At 41.4% G+C, this 13,023-nt stretch overlaps 1 protein-coding gene across 1 annotated transcript in view; it reads right to left on the bottom strand.

Moving 5' to 3' along the window:
- Positions 1-13,023, bottom strand: part of htra1b (HtrA serine peptidase 1b) — a 48,493-nt gene that overhangs the window by 17,301 nt on the left and 18,169 nt on the right. The window lies entirely within an intron of this gene.

Raw genomic sequence — 13,023 nt, 5'->3', positions numbered from 1 at the left:
CTGTCCTGAATGGTGTACTTTTGGTGCAAGAGTGTGAAATTTCACAGGCAACTATAAAATGCTAGAGAATCAATGAACCGCTTTAAACTCCAAACAGGAAACTGGATTGACCCGTCCAGCTGCTAAATTAGCGTCCTGGCCTTCCTCATCTCTTAAACTCTTAAATAAAACCAGGATGCCATCCACTCTCTACTCCATGTTGCAGTTTTCTCGTCTTTTTCCATCGTATGAATCGATTTGCACCAACATGTGGCCACTGGGCAGCTCTCTCTCAATTTCACGGCTCGTTCTTTTTGGTTTTGGTCTACATGTACATCTGCAAAAGAAATTAATCCCAGCAGAGCGTCGTTACTGTACGAGTGTGGTTCGCTGAGGTGGGAATAGAGGTTAAGCACAAGTCCAGCTGGATGGATTTGTGAGAATCCAACAGATAATTTGTGTAGTTCTGCTTGTGTGCAGCTCCTAAATATTAGCTTTTCCATGCCTGCCTCTGCAGCTTTCAGCGTTGCCGTATAAACGCTCCACCGCTGCTGCAAACACACTGAACACACTTTTATAAGGAATAATCGGTTTAAATGGACTTTAACAGGATTTTATGGCTCCCTAACTCGCTTCATCTTGACGTTTTATTAAATCCAGGAAACACTCAGGCTGCAGACCGATGTTAGCATAGCCGTCGCTAATCTTCCCCAGCCACTAGACAAACATGCTTTTACGTACATGAGCCAAAAAAATGTGAAAATGAGGGTTTTATTGTGCATTGAAGATAAACACGAGCGCCACAAGCTGCTTGCAGTTTGATGCAAACTCAGTCGGCCTCCGGTTAATCTGTTAGCATTTAAAATGAACGAAAAGACAACAACAAGAAAGAAAAGTGGCTGCTTTCTTGTTTTGTGTGCAGCTTCTCATGCAACGGTAGGCAGATTTCCACATAAAACAAATGACCAATGTTGACATTTTCAAGCCTTAAAAACCTTCCAACCTTTAACTCATCGTCTTGCAAGTTTATTTAAATGTTTAAATAAACTTTAACCCTCAGATCTCCTTCTACACCCTTGAAAAGTTTGGTACTTCAAGCTCTTACATGCTGTTTTATGGTGGCCCAAAACTTTATTGTGCATTGAAGATAAACACGAGCCCCACAAGCTGCTTGCAGTTTGGTGCTTTCAGTTAATCTGTTAGCATTTTAAATCAATGAAAGGACAAAAACAAGAAAGAAATGGGGCCGTTATCTTCCTTTTGTGTGCAACCCTAACCCTATCCACATGAAACAAATGACCATGTTGACATTTTCAAGCCTTAAAAACCTTCTTCCAACATTTAGCCGTCATCTTGAACATTTACTAACATGTACTCCTGAACATTAGCCTTCAAATTTTCCTCTAAATCCTTGAAAAGTTTAATGTCTCAGGCTCTTGGATGCTGTTTTAAGGTGGCCAACAACTTTATGCACGTTCTGACAACAAGAACTGCCCTGTAGAACCTCTTCCGGGGATAAATTTGGGGTAGAAAAACTACCTACACTGTAAATGCCACGTAGCTGGCAGGTTAGCTCTGATTCAGATCTCTGGCTAGCTCACACACCAGACAGAAATAATGTTTGAATATGTTGCAGCAGTCTTCTTTGTTTACCTTTCATAGACGCTAAAGACATTTTAGTAATTCTTTAATAATTCTGCTGACATTACTGATAAAAAAAAGATGGTTTCTGATAAAGATGTAGCGTGTGACTAACTGGATATGTGACATAGTTAGCCGTTTAGCTTTGAAGCTGGTGAGAAAACCGATACTTGGCAAGACAATGTGCTCCGCCGTTCTGTTTTCCTGATAAATGATGCTGAAGATGTAAATGCAGTAACATGGTTCTGGTTCCTTTTCTTTGGCTGGTGGCTGAAAAATTGCGACACTGATTGTTTGGCTTTTTAACATCGCTACCAACAGTGTAAAATCCACCACGTGTGTCGTTCTAAACCCTCCATAAAACAGCAGTTATGTCCAGTAGCAACCATTTGTTGTTATTTTAGCGCATTTGGAGTTAAAGTCGTGGTCGAAGTTGCACCGCAATTAAAACAGAAAGGCTAAAAAGGCTGATTACACAGGCGGTTACTGGTACTGCTGGCATCTCCTTGTGGAAATCCTGAATTCCAGCCGCCTATTGAATCATCGTGACTCAATTTTTTTCTCTCTCGACACAGCAAAAAACTCCCCAACTGGAAACAACACAAAATATTCTGCAAACTGGTGAATCTGAGCAGCTTTTTAACGGCAATAAACTACCAGAAATTCAAAGTAAAGATGCTCAAAAGAAGTTGTGTCTTATCAACTTGAGATGAAAAATATGTTCAAGACCTCGTTTAGACAAATAAAGTCACTGTTATTTGTTTAAATTATTGCATTCAAGTCACATGTAAACTACACGTGTTGACCCAAAGTGCTTTCCAATGCAAAAAGAAGATTAGATTAACGGAACAAATTTAATTATATAATTTAAATAATAAGCGTTAAGACAATAAAACATCCCACAGTGTATTTACAGATTTAACTTTAGTTTTACTAAGGTGATCCAACAAAATCAATTACTCAGATTTCAGTGCAAAACTTGTGTTTTTACATTAATAATACATTAGAAAATATGTGTTTCATTTGGATATTTACCAGTGAGTTGTACTTGAGTCACTCCTGTTTGTTGTTTTGTTTTGTTTTTTGATTCTTCTGCAGCATCCACAGTGAAACAATTTAGTTTCATCAATTAAATTAGCTATTTATCATTAATTAAGTTAATTATCAAGCCAAATTTACTAAGTTTTCTTGACTTAGTTTTTGGTTTTATATCAACTAGTGCAAAAAATTTTCTTTAAAAAACATAAAATATCAAGCTAATGCAACCCAACACATCTAAACAATGTTCTGCAACTTACTTCTAACTGAATTTTTAACCTTTTATTTATGCATTTAATCACATGGTCAGGAAATGTTCAAAACTGCAGCATATAACAAGACATGATACCAGTTATCACAGTTACCAAAGAGACTTTTAAAAACACCATCTGGTGGCTGGACAAGCAGTTTGTATCACTATTTTTCTGAAGTTTTAATTGCCAGAGATGTATGAAATAATTTTTTTTCTCAAAAATTCCACATTTATTAGCATGCATTTTAAAACACATTTAAGTGCATTTGGTTCTTGAAAATCTTTTTGTTGGGAAAAATAAGACTGCAGCCTGAAAGCACTTTAACAATTGCAAGTGTGTCAACAGACTTCTCTAATTGTGTTTTCTGTTGCAGCATTTCAGGATTAATCCATCATTTTTTTTGCAGAAACGTAAAACAGGAAACAGAAACTCAAACTGAAACGTAAAAACCCGTGCCAAGTTAGCGCTAAAAAGATAATTCAGTAGCATTAGCTGCACATGCTAATGGATAAGCATGAAAGAACTGTACCAATTAAACAACCCACTAATGTTTCCTGGGAACCTCTCATCATTTCTAATAACTGCAGAGGCTTTTTGTGACCTTAGTCTTGTGACAATCTGCCATGTTCGTTTCTTGTAAAGTCAGATTTATTAGCATGCATTTTGAACACATTTAAGTGCATTTGGATCCTGAAAATTAAGAATGCTGCCTGAAAGCACCTTAACTTGTCCTGTCTGGACTTGCAAGTGTGTCACAGACTTCTCTTTAATAGTTGTGTGCTTTCTGTTGCAGTTGTGACGTTGGCCACCAGGACAAAGTGTTGGTTCTTCAACACTTCTAAAACTTTAAAACCCTCCAGCTGCTGCCCAGAGTCTGGAGGGAGTGCTGGCTCGTCGCTCGCCGTCCTACTAACCTACTTCAGGCCAGATGTGACGCGCAGCAGAAAAAGTGAGACATAAAGCAGCCGTGACTTTCATCGACTCCACCGCTGCATGACAAATGTCTGCTTGTCCGTCAGCGTCTGAGTGTGCGTTGTGTTTCCTCACCGCTGACAGACACATGTGCAGCCCATTTCCTCTGTTAAGTAACAAGAGTGTGACCCACTTTCAGGGAAGGTTTAGTAAGTCGTGGAACAAGGTGAGCAGGAGGGCAGGAAAGAAACGAAGCAGACAGCCAGTTGACAGCACACAGAGAAACACATGCAGCCAGATGTGACAGATGTGGAAGTGTTTAGCGTCTCAGTGCAGCTGTGCACAGATGAGGACATTTCCAGACTTTCTCCTGCTGCTGCAGAGTTTTGAGTGGCGTGCAGGAACAGCACGTCTGCAGCCACAGGTATGTTCAGCACATCTGTACATGACCGACAACAAATCATCGAAATGAAATGTGGAGCCTTGAACACAAGCCAAACGTTTGGGATTAAAGTTCCACTGAGCTCCGGAAAATCGGGATTAAAATGAAGACTTGAAATTGCCCGTTTCCCCTCAGATGATGTAAAGTTCTGCACAAAAAGCAGAAATCCACGTTCTCACTTAAATCATCAAGAAAAATGCTTTTTGCACACAGTTTCAGCTGTTTTTTTCTCACTTGTGTTTTTAAAACCCTCATGATACCCTCAGTATCATGATATAAACCATGGTGGTAGCAGCATCATGATGTGAAGCACGGTGCAGAGATGCAGATTGTTTGGGAGTTTCTCAAACATTTTTAGTGTTCTGAGTGACAAAACTAAATTCTGTTGTACTGCAGAGGCTGCAGAAGTCTCCAAACTATCTGCATGGACCAGATATGATGAGATTTTTTATGTGATTTGTGGTGATTTCATGTACAATAAATGAATGCAAACTGACTTTATAATGAAACAAGTTTTCTTGCATTCACATCAAAGCAGTGACAGACAGAAGGAAGGCAGATAATGAGAAGGAGAGAACGAGGGATGAACAAAACCACCGCTTTGTTCCTTGTTGTTGTGGCGTTGGCGTCTCTTAAATTACGGCTAAACACGGCCCCTTGGGTTTGTAATCTCACCGCGGACAAACTGCTGTCATCCTGGAAACCACAGAGCAGCAAACATGGTCATTTTGCTGTTTGAGCTTCAGAACAGAAGAACTTTATGTTGAGCTGATTAGAGCGGCTCAATGAATCCTTTCATAAGCAGCTCCTGGTGTTTACGTCTGTACATGCAGCCCGGCCATCTAGCTTCTGTTTGTGTGTTTATGTGGGTCGACCTCATTGGAAGAACTAATTATGCAGGTGGTTATCAGTGTACATATGAATTAGGTTTGCAGCCAATAATTACATGAATTTTAGCACAAACTGACAAATAACCATCCAAGAGCTGAACTGCAAAAGCATTTACAAGGTAAAACATTATCAACATTAGCTGTTGCAAGTACTGTACCATCTTTCTGATTGTTTACCACCAAACTGAGCAGGGATAGAAGACACTTTAGCACGGTGCTGGGAGCATCATGGAGTGAAGCATGATAGTGGTAGCATCATGGTGTGAAGCATGGTGGTGGCAGCATCATGGTGTGAAGCACGGTGGTAGCAGCATCATGATGTGAAGCATGGTGGTGGAAGCATCATGATGTGAAGCATGGTGGTGGCAGCATCATAATATGAAGCATGGTGGTGGAAGCATCATGATGTGAAGCATGGTGGTGGCGGCATCATGATGTGAAGCATGGTGGAGGCGGCATCATGATGTGAAGCACGGTGGTGGCAGCATCATGGTGTGAAGCATGGTGGTGGCAGCATCATGGTGTGAAGCATGGTGGTGGAAGCATCATGATGTGAAGCATGGTGGTGGCGGCATCATGGTGTGAAGCATGGAGGTGGCAGCATCATGGTGTGAAGCATGGTGGTGGCGGCATCATGATGTGAAGCACGGTGGTGGCAGCATCATGGTGTGAAGCATGGTGGTGGCAGCATCATGATGTGAAGCACGGTGGTGGCAGCATCATGGTGTGAAGCATGGTGGTGGCAGCATCATGATGTGAAGCACGGTGGTGGCAGCATCATGATGTGAAGCACGGTGGTGGCAGCATCATGATGTGAAGCACGGTGGTGGCAGCATCATGCTGTGAAGCACGGTGGTGGCAGCATCATGATGTGAAGCACGGTGGTGGCAGCATCATGATGTGAAGCACGGTGGTGGCAGCATCATGATGTGAAGCATGGTGGTGGCAGCATCATGATGTGAAGCACGGTGGTGGCAGCATCATGATGTGAAGCATGGTGGTGGCAGCATCATGCTGTGAAGCACGGTGGTGGCAGCATCATGATGTGAAGCACGGTGGTGGCAGCATCATGATGTGAAGCATGGTGGTGGCAGCATCATGCTGTGAAGCACGGTGGTGGCAGCATCATGATGTGAAGCACGGTGGTGGCAGCATCATGATGTGAAGCATGGTGGTGGCAGCATCATGCTGTGAAGCACGGTGGTGGCAGCATCATGATGTGAAGCACGGTGGTGGCAGCATCATGATGTGAAGCATGGTGGTGGCAGCATCATGATGTGAAGCATGGTGGTGGCAGCATCATGATGTGAAGCATGGTGGTGGCAGCATCATGATGTGAAGCTTGGTGGTTTGACAGCTTGGGGCTACAGTTATAGTGGGTTAATCAAACCAATGCTGTATTTACTAAAACATCAGTTTTTGTGAGTACTGGGCATTTTTTTCAGATTGTGCGCCGTCATACTGAGCACTGACAGAAGACACTTTAAGGAAAAGTGTAGTTCCAGTATAAACAATAGGATTAATGCTGCTTGAATCCCATTTATTAGCTTCCAGGTTCCTGCAGATTCATGGTTCACTGCTACTCTTAACCCAAATGTTAACGTTACTACTAACACCTGTGTTTTCCTGAACTGAGTGGTTCATAATGTCTGCTGGGAAACTGTCCTGCTGTTTGAATCCAATGAAATGTTGTCTTTTCTCTCTCATGCAGGACTCAGCCAGACCTTTCATCCGCCGGGTTAAACCAACACGGCAGAGATTTGGCAGCTCTCTGAGGAATTTAGGGGATAAAGAATTACAGAAGTAACGGCAGAGAATTCACACTGTGGAAGGCAGCTCTTAGTTATAATAAACTCTGATCATCGTGGGGTACTCATTTCCTTCAGATCTCTTTCTTTGAACTTGAAAATCTCCTATTCTTTGGAACAAATCAACTCCTTTCTCAGTGCTATTCTAGTAAACAGCAGCCTGTAAATACGCTAATTGACCTGCGTGTTAAAGCAGATTGGATCAGCAGCTTCCATAATCTGCTCATGGACACGTGTCATGGAAAACAATCAGGATCAAGGTGGAATATTGCCACAAGGCTTCGCTGGTTGAATGGAGACTGTAAACAGCCGGCAGCTGTGTCTGCACACGCTGCTGGATGAATGCCTCAGTAGGTCAGCAGAAGGGACTCAAACACTCCCTCGTATAAAAGCCAGAGATATGAATGTAAGATTCTTCCCATTCCTGCAAACTGATGCATCTCTAAACCATGCATTAAATCCTCTGACCTTCATTTCAGCTCAATACTTTATTAACTCGAACGAGGGAACGAAAATTAGGTGCAGTGACCTGACTTCACCAAACTTTCTGTACTAATAGCAAGCAGTAAGTTGGCGATGAAGTGAAGTTTTTGCTGCTCAAATGATGCATAATCAGTCAGTCAATCAATGCAAGCACCAGTCTGGATGAACTATGCTGCTTTCCAAAGGCACAGTGCAGTAGAAATGGTCAAAACACTCAAGCATCTGTTTCACTGTGCCAGATGTATGAGAAGTAGTTGCTAAGATAACTGCATTCTGGCTCAGCTAAAACTAAAATTTAGTTCAATTTCTGATCTTAAAAGTTGAAATCTTGATAATCTGTGAACAATTTGCAAACTACAGGACGACCAGGAGCAACTTGGCTCCTCTTAATAAGACCTGAGCTCCCCTGAAACATTATTTGTGAAATTTTAGGTGGAGTTTGTGCTATTTTTGCCATGCATTTGGCAACTCCTTGTGCTTATATAGTGGTTTTTAACAGTCATTTTGTCTCATTTTATGGTCAATTTTCATCTCTTTGCAGTCATTAAAACATGGTGGTGGCAGCATCATGATGTGAAGCATGGTGGTGGCAGCATCATGATGTGAAGCATGGTGGTGGCAGCATCATGGTGTGAAGCATGGTGGTGGCAGCATCATGATGTGAAGCATGGTGGTGGCAGCATCATGATGTGAAGCATGGTGGTGGCAGCATCATGATGTGAAGCATGGTGGTGGCAGCATCATGATGTGAAGCATGGTGGTGGCAGCATCATGATGTGAAGCATGGTGGTGGCAGCATCATGATGTGAAGCATGGTGGTGGCAGCATCATGATGTGAAACATGGTGGTGGCAGCATCATGGTGTGAAGCATGGTGGTGGCAGCATCATGATGTGAAGCACGGTGGTGGCAGCATCATGGTGTGAAGCATGGTGGTGGCAGCATCATGATGTACTAAATGTTTCCATTTGTCCTGTAGTTTGCATAAACGTTAGTTTGATGTAAAAATGTCGGTTTTCAGGATATGCCCACTTAGACATGAAGAAAAAAATGAAGGTTTTACTACTTATTTGTTTGCTTTCTCCCTTCATACCAATATGAGCCATTAATTGTGGGGTTTTTTTGCAAACATTTAGCTCATTAGGCTCATAAGTAATCCTAATTTCATGGTATTAATTTGACCCTTTTCACTCACTGTAGTTGACAACTTGCTTGACAGTTACTATTTTTTCCCGACTGCATTTTTTAAAAATGTCTTTAAATTTCCGCAATCAACTTGTTGAGTTGAATGTCTTCAAATTACCAGGAATGATCCCCAAACCTGTAAATATCAGGCTACAGGCTGTAAACAAACTGTGATACTTCAACATCAAACAACCTCCCACTGAAAGACACAACGTTTGTGTCCATTAACACACAGTTAAGGTGTGTTCTGGGATGTGAGGAAGGGTGGAGGTCTGAAAGTGATTTGTACACAAACAGATGCCTCTTTGTTTTTGTTTCTTTGCGTGCATGCAAACCATCACCGCTAATGCCGAGCATGTTTGTTGATTTCTACACCATTTCACCTGCTGAAGCTCCAGTTCCTCCCTGCCAGCCGCCCAAACACGTCGGGGAAAACCACAACCCTGTCTGCCCGGCAAACATGAACTCACATCCTGCAGCGTTCCTCTCTCTCTGTGTGTGTGTGTGTGTGTGTGTGTGTGTGTGTGTGTGTGTGTGTGTGTGTGTGTGTGTGTGGGGTTATTGTGTTCATTCATGTTTGTCTTGTGTGTTGTGTGTTGTTCTTAAGCAAAAACAAGTCTGACTTTAATTCTCCTCATCAGCGCGGCTTTCTGACCGTGCAAAAAACTTTTTATATTTAAATGTGTGCAATCATGCAACCAACCATAACGTAAAAAATATGACCTGCTATCTGATGCAAAAACAGCAGTAAATTTAATCCTCATACAGCATCCTTATTACAATAAAATACAACATTTTCAGACACACATTTATTACGAGAAACAGTAAATATTCTCGATATTCCCTTTAAATTGCTTTTTTTAAGGTGCTCCTGGGCACAGACTTGCAAATCAAAACAACTGCAAACAACATGGATGTGATTTTAGTGCTTGTTTTGTGCGTCTTTACAGTGGTTTTGTGGAGCTTTTGCATCTATTTGTAGTCGGGTCCATCTCTGTAGTCATCCGTTGGCTGTTCTCCATCTCTTACTGATTAATTTTTGAGTTTTTCAGGTTCATTTTCAGCTCTATGCAATCATTTTTCTTTTCTTTGCAGTTATGTTGTTTCTTTTTGTGGTCATTTTGTGTCTCCTAAGTCATTCTGTTGCTCTTCCTGCTAAAATTTTCACCTTTTTTCTTCATTTTGTGTTATTTAGAGGTCATTTTTATGTAAATTTAGCCATTTTGTGTCTTTTTGTCGTCGATTTTGTGCCTTTGCTCATTTTCCATTCCTTTGTGATCAACTAATGTGTCTTTGTGGTCATATTTTTTGTCTCTATAGTTATTTTGCAGCTTTGTGTAGTCATTTTCTTTTTTGTTAAATTTTCTTCTCTCTGCTGTCATTTTCACCTGTTTTGTTTATCTCTGGTCATTTTGCATCTCTTTCTGGTTAGTGTTGGGATTTTGTGGTTAATTTTTGCATTTTTGTAGTTAATTTTTGGCTCTTAGCGGTAATTTTTCATGTGTCTGAGTTTTTTGTGTGTCTATTTTGGGTCCTTTTGTCATTCTGTGTGGTTTATTTTTATCTTGTTGTGGTTATTTTGTGCCTCTGGGGGGTTATTTTGTGACTTGAGAATACTGGCTTGATAACCAACCACATGACATGACTGTACTGTAAAAGTGAATTTTTAAATATTCAATTGATTGTTTAGTGTCTAACATGTCAGAAAATAGTGAAAAATCCCATCAATATTAACAAAAGACCAAATTGTCCAATTTATTTTAACCTAAAATGTGAAAACATCGAGATAACTATTACTATTTGAGAAGCCGCATATTTTCAGCAGTTATGCCTTAAAAGCTGCTGAAATTAATCATCAATCAGGAATATTATTGTCACAGTATGGGTTTATCAGGGTGTCTGGTGAAATAATAAAGCTGACTTGTAAAATCTGGGTCCATAAAACTGAGTGTAAGTTTAAATTGTCATGTTATGACTTATGTACCTGCAATACAATAAATCTTATATTGAAATGCTCTAATATTTTCACAACTCTGACGCATATGTTAAGCCTTGTTAATATTAAAAGATCAACTCAATATCTGTATTTTCTGACCTTTAAATCTTCCTGTTGTTGTTATTGTGAAAAGTGAAACCAGATTGGAGTTGTATAATACAGTGACATGACATAAGGTGTTTATAAAAGCAGGCAGTGCTTTCATAAGTGCAGCTGGACTTGATTTCTCTTAATTCTTCATCTGTTTTCTCTTATCTGGCCTATTTATAGCCCCAGTCTTTAATTATGTGCACTCACAAACAGACTTCTTATGAAATCGGAGAATCAGGATTAGTCTGTCTTGCTCTGTGTCTAATATGAGATCTCAGACTGTGAATAAATGCACTTTGATTGTAAATTACTGTTTTTAAATCTTACCTAAGAAAACCGGCTGAATTTTCTGACCTTAAACAGGAAGTAGCAGCAGCAACCTCCCACCGTCTGGACACAAACGGGACGCACCCACCTCCTAATCCTAAAAATGTTTTTTCCAGTTCATAAATGTTGTTAAAAACCTCACTTCCTCAACGTCCAGTCATCGGCGGACCAAAACAAAGAGCCGTGAGAACATGAAAACCCAAATTAAGCCCAACCTGCTCCACAGATTCCAAACTCTCATGAATCATGATATTTTTCTGCATTGCCCTGAAAAAAAATCCCATAAATTAAAACCAGACTTTCCTTCCAGGAAACAGAGACTTTGGAAAAACAAAGGGATAAATACCTGATTTCAGCAGTTTGTTTAGGACAATAAAAACAAGGTATGAGGAGGGAAAAACCATTTGTTATCCCTTTGACAATTCACAGGACATTTTTATTTAGTGTATAGGCAAAAAAATGAAGATATGCATATGCAAGATATGTGGTCATTTTTCATCTCCTTGCAGTCATTGAAACATGGCGGTGGCAGCATCATGATGTGAAGCATGGTGGTGGCAGCATCATGGTGTAAAGCATGGTGGTGGCAGCATCATGGTGTAAAGCATGGTGGTGGCAGCATCATGATGTGAAGCATGGTGGTGGCAGCATCATGATGTGAAGCATGGTGGTGGCAGCATCATGATGTGAAGCATGGAGGTGGCAGCATCATGGTGTAAAGCATGGTGGTGGCAGCATCATGGTGTAAAGCATGGTGGTGGCAGCATCATGATGTAAAGCATGGTGGTGGCAGCATCATGATGTGAAGCATGGTGGTGGCAGCATCATGATGTGAAGCATGGTGGTGGCAGCATCATGATGTGAAGCATGGTGGTGGCAGCATCATGGTGTAAAGCATGGTGGTGGCAGCATCATGATGTGAAGCATGGTGGTGGCAGCATCATGATGTGAAGCATGGAGGTGGCAGCATCATGGTGTAAAGCATGGTGGTGGCAGCATCATGATGTGAAGCATGGTGGTGGCAGCATCATGGTGTAAAGCATGGTGGTGGCAGCATCATGGTGTAAAGCATGGTGGTGGCAGCATCATGATGTGAAGCATGGAGGTGGCAGCATCATGATGTGAAGCATGGTGGTGGCAGCATCATGGTGTAAAGCATGGTGGTGGCAGCATCATGATGTGAAGCATGGAGGTGGCAGCATCATGATGTGAAGCATGGTGGTGGCAGCATCATGATGTGAAGCATGGTGGTGGCAGCATCATGGTGTGAAGCATGGTGGTGGCAGCATCATGATGTGAAGCATGGAGGTGGCAGCATCATGATGTGAAGCATGGTGGTGGCAGCATCATGGTGTGAAGCATGGTGGTGGCAGCATCATGATGTGAAGCATGGTGGTGGCAGCATCATGATGTGAAGCATGGAGGTGGCAGCATCATGATGTGAAGCATGGTGGTGGCAGCATCATGATGTGAAGCATGGTGGTGGCAGCATCATGATGTGAAGCATGGTGGTGGCAGCATCATGATGTGAAGCATGGAGGTGGCAGCATCATGATGTGAAGCATGGTGGTGGCAGCATCATGATGTGAAGCATGGTGGTGGCAGCATCATGATGTGAAGCATGGTGGTGGCAGCATCATGATGTGAAGCATGGTGGTGGCAGCTTCTTGTGCTTATTTAGTGGCTTTTAACAGTCACTTTGTCTCATTTTATATATTTTTGTTATGCTTTTGTGGTCATTTTTCGTCTCTTTGCAGTCATCTTGCAGCTCTTTATGGTCAATTTGTTTCTTTAAGTGGTGATTTTTTGTGTCTGGGGTCATTCTGCAGTTCATTTTGGTTATTTATTAACACATCTTTGTTGTAGTTTTACTTTTCTTTTTGGTCCATTTGCAAGTTTTTGTGTTTATGTTATGTCCCTTTGGCCATTTTGGGACTTCTTGTGGATATAATGTGTCTCTACAGTCACTTTACAGCTCT

Source organism: Amphiprion ocellaris, chromosome 18, assembly GCF_022539595.1.
Source record: "Amphiprion ocellaris isolate individual 3 ecotype Okinawa chromosome 18, ASM2253959v1, whole genome shotgun sequence".
In the NCBI taxonomy this organism is placed as follows: Eukaryota; Metazoa; Chordata; class Actinopteri; family Pomacentridae; genus Amphiprion; species Amphiprion ocellaris.
Note: the sequence above shows the minus strand (reverse complement) of the source record. Positions and strands in the feature narration are given on the sequence as shown.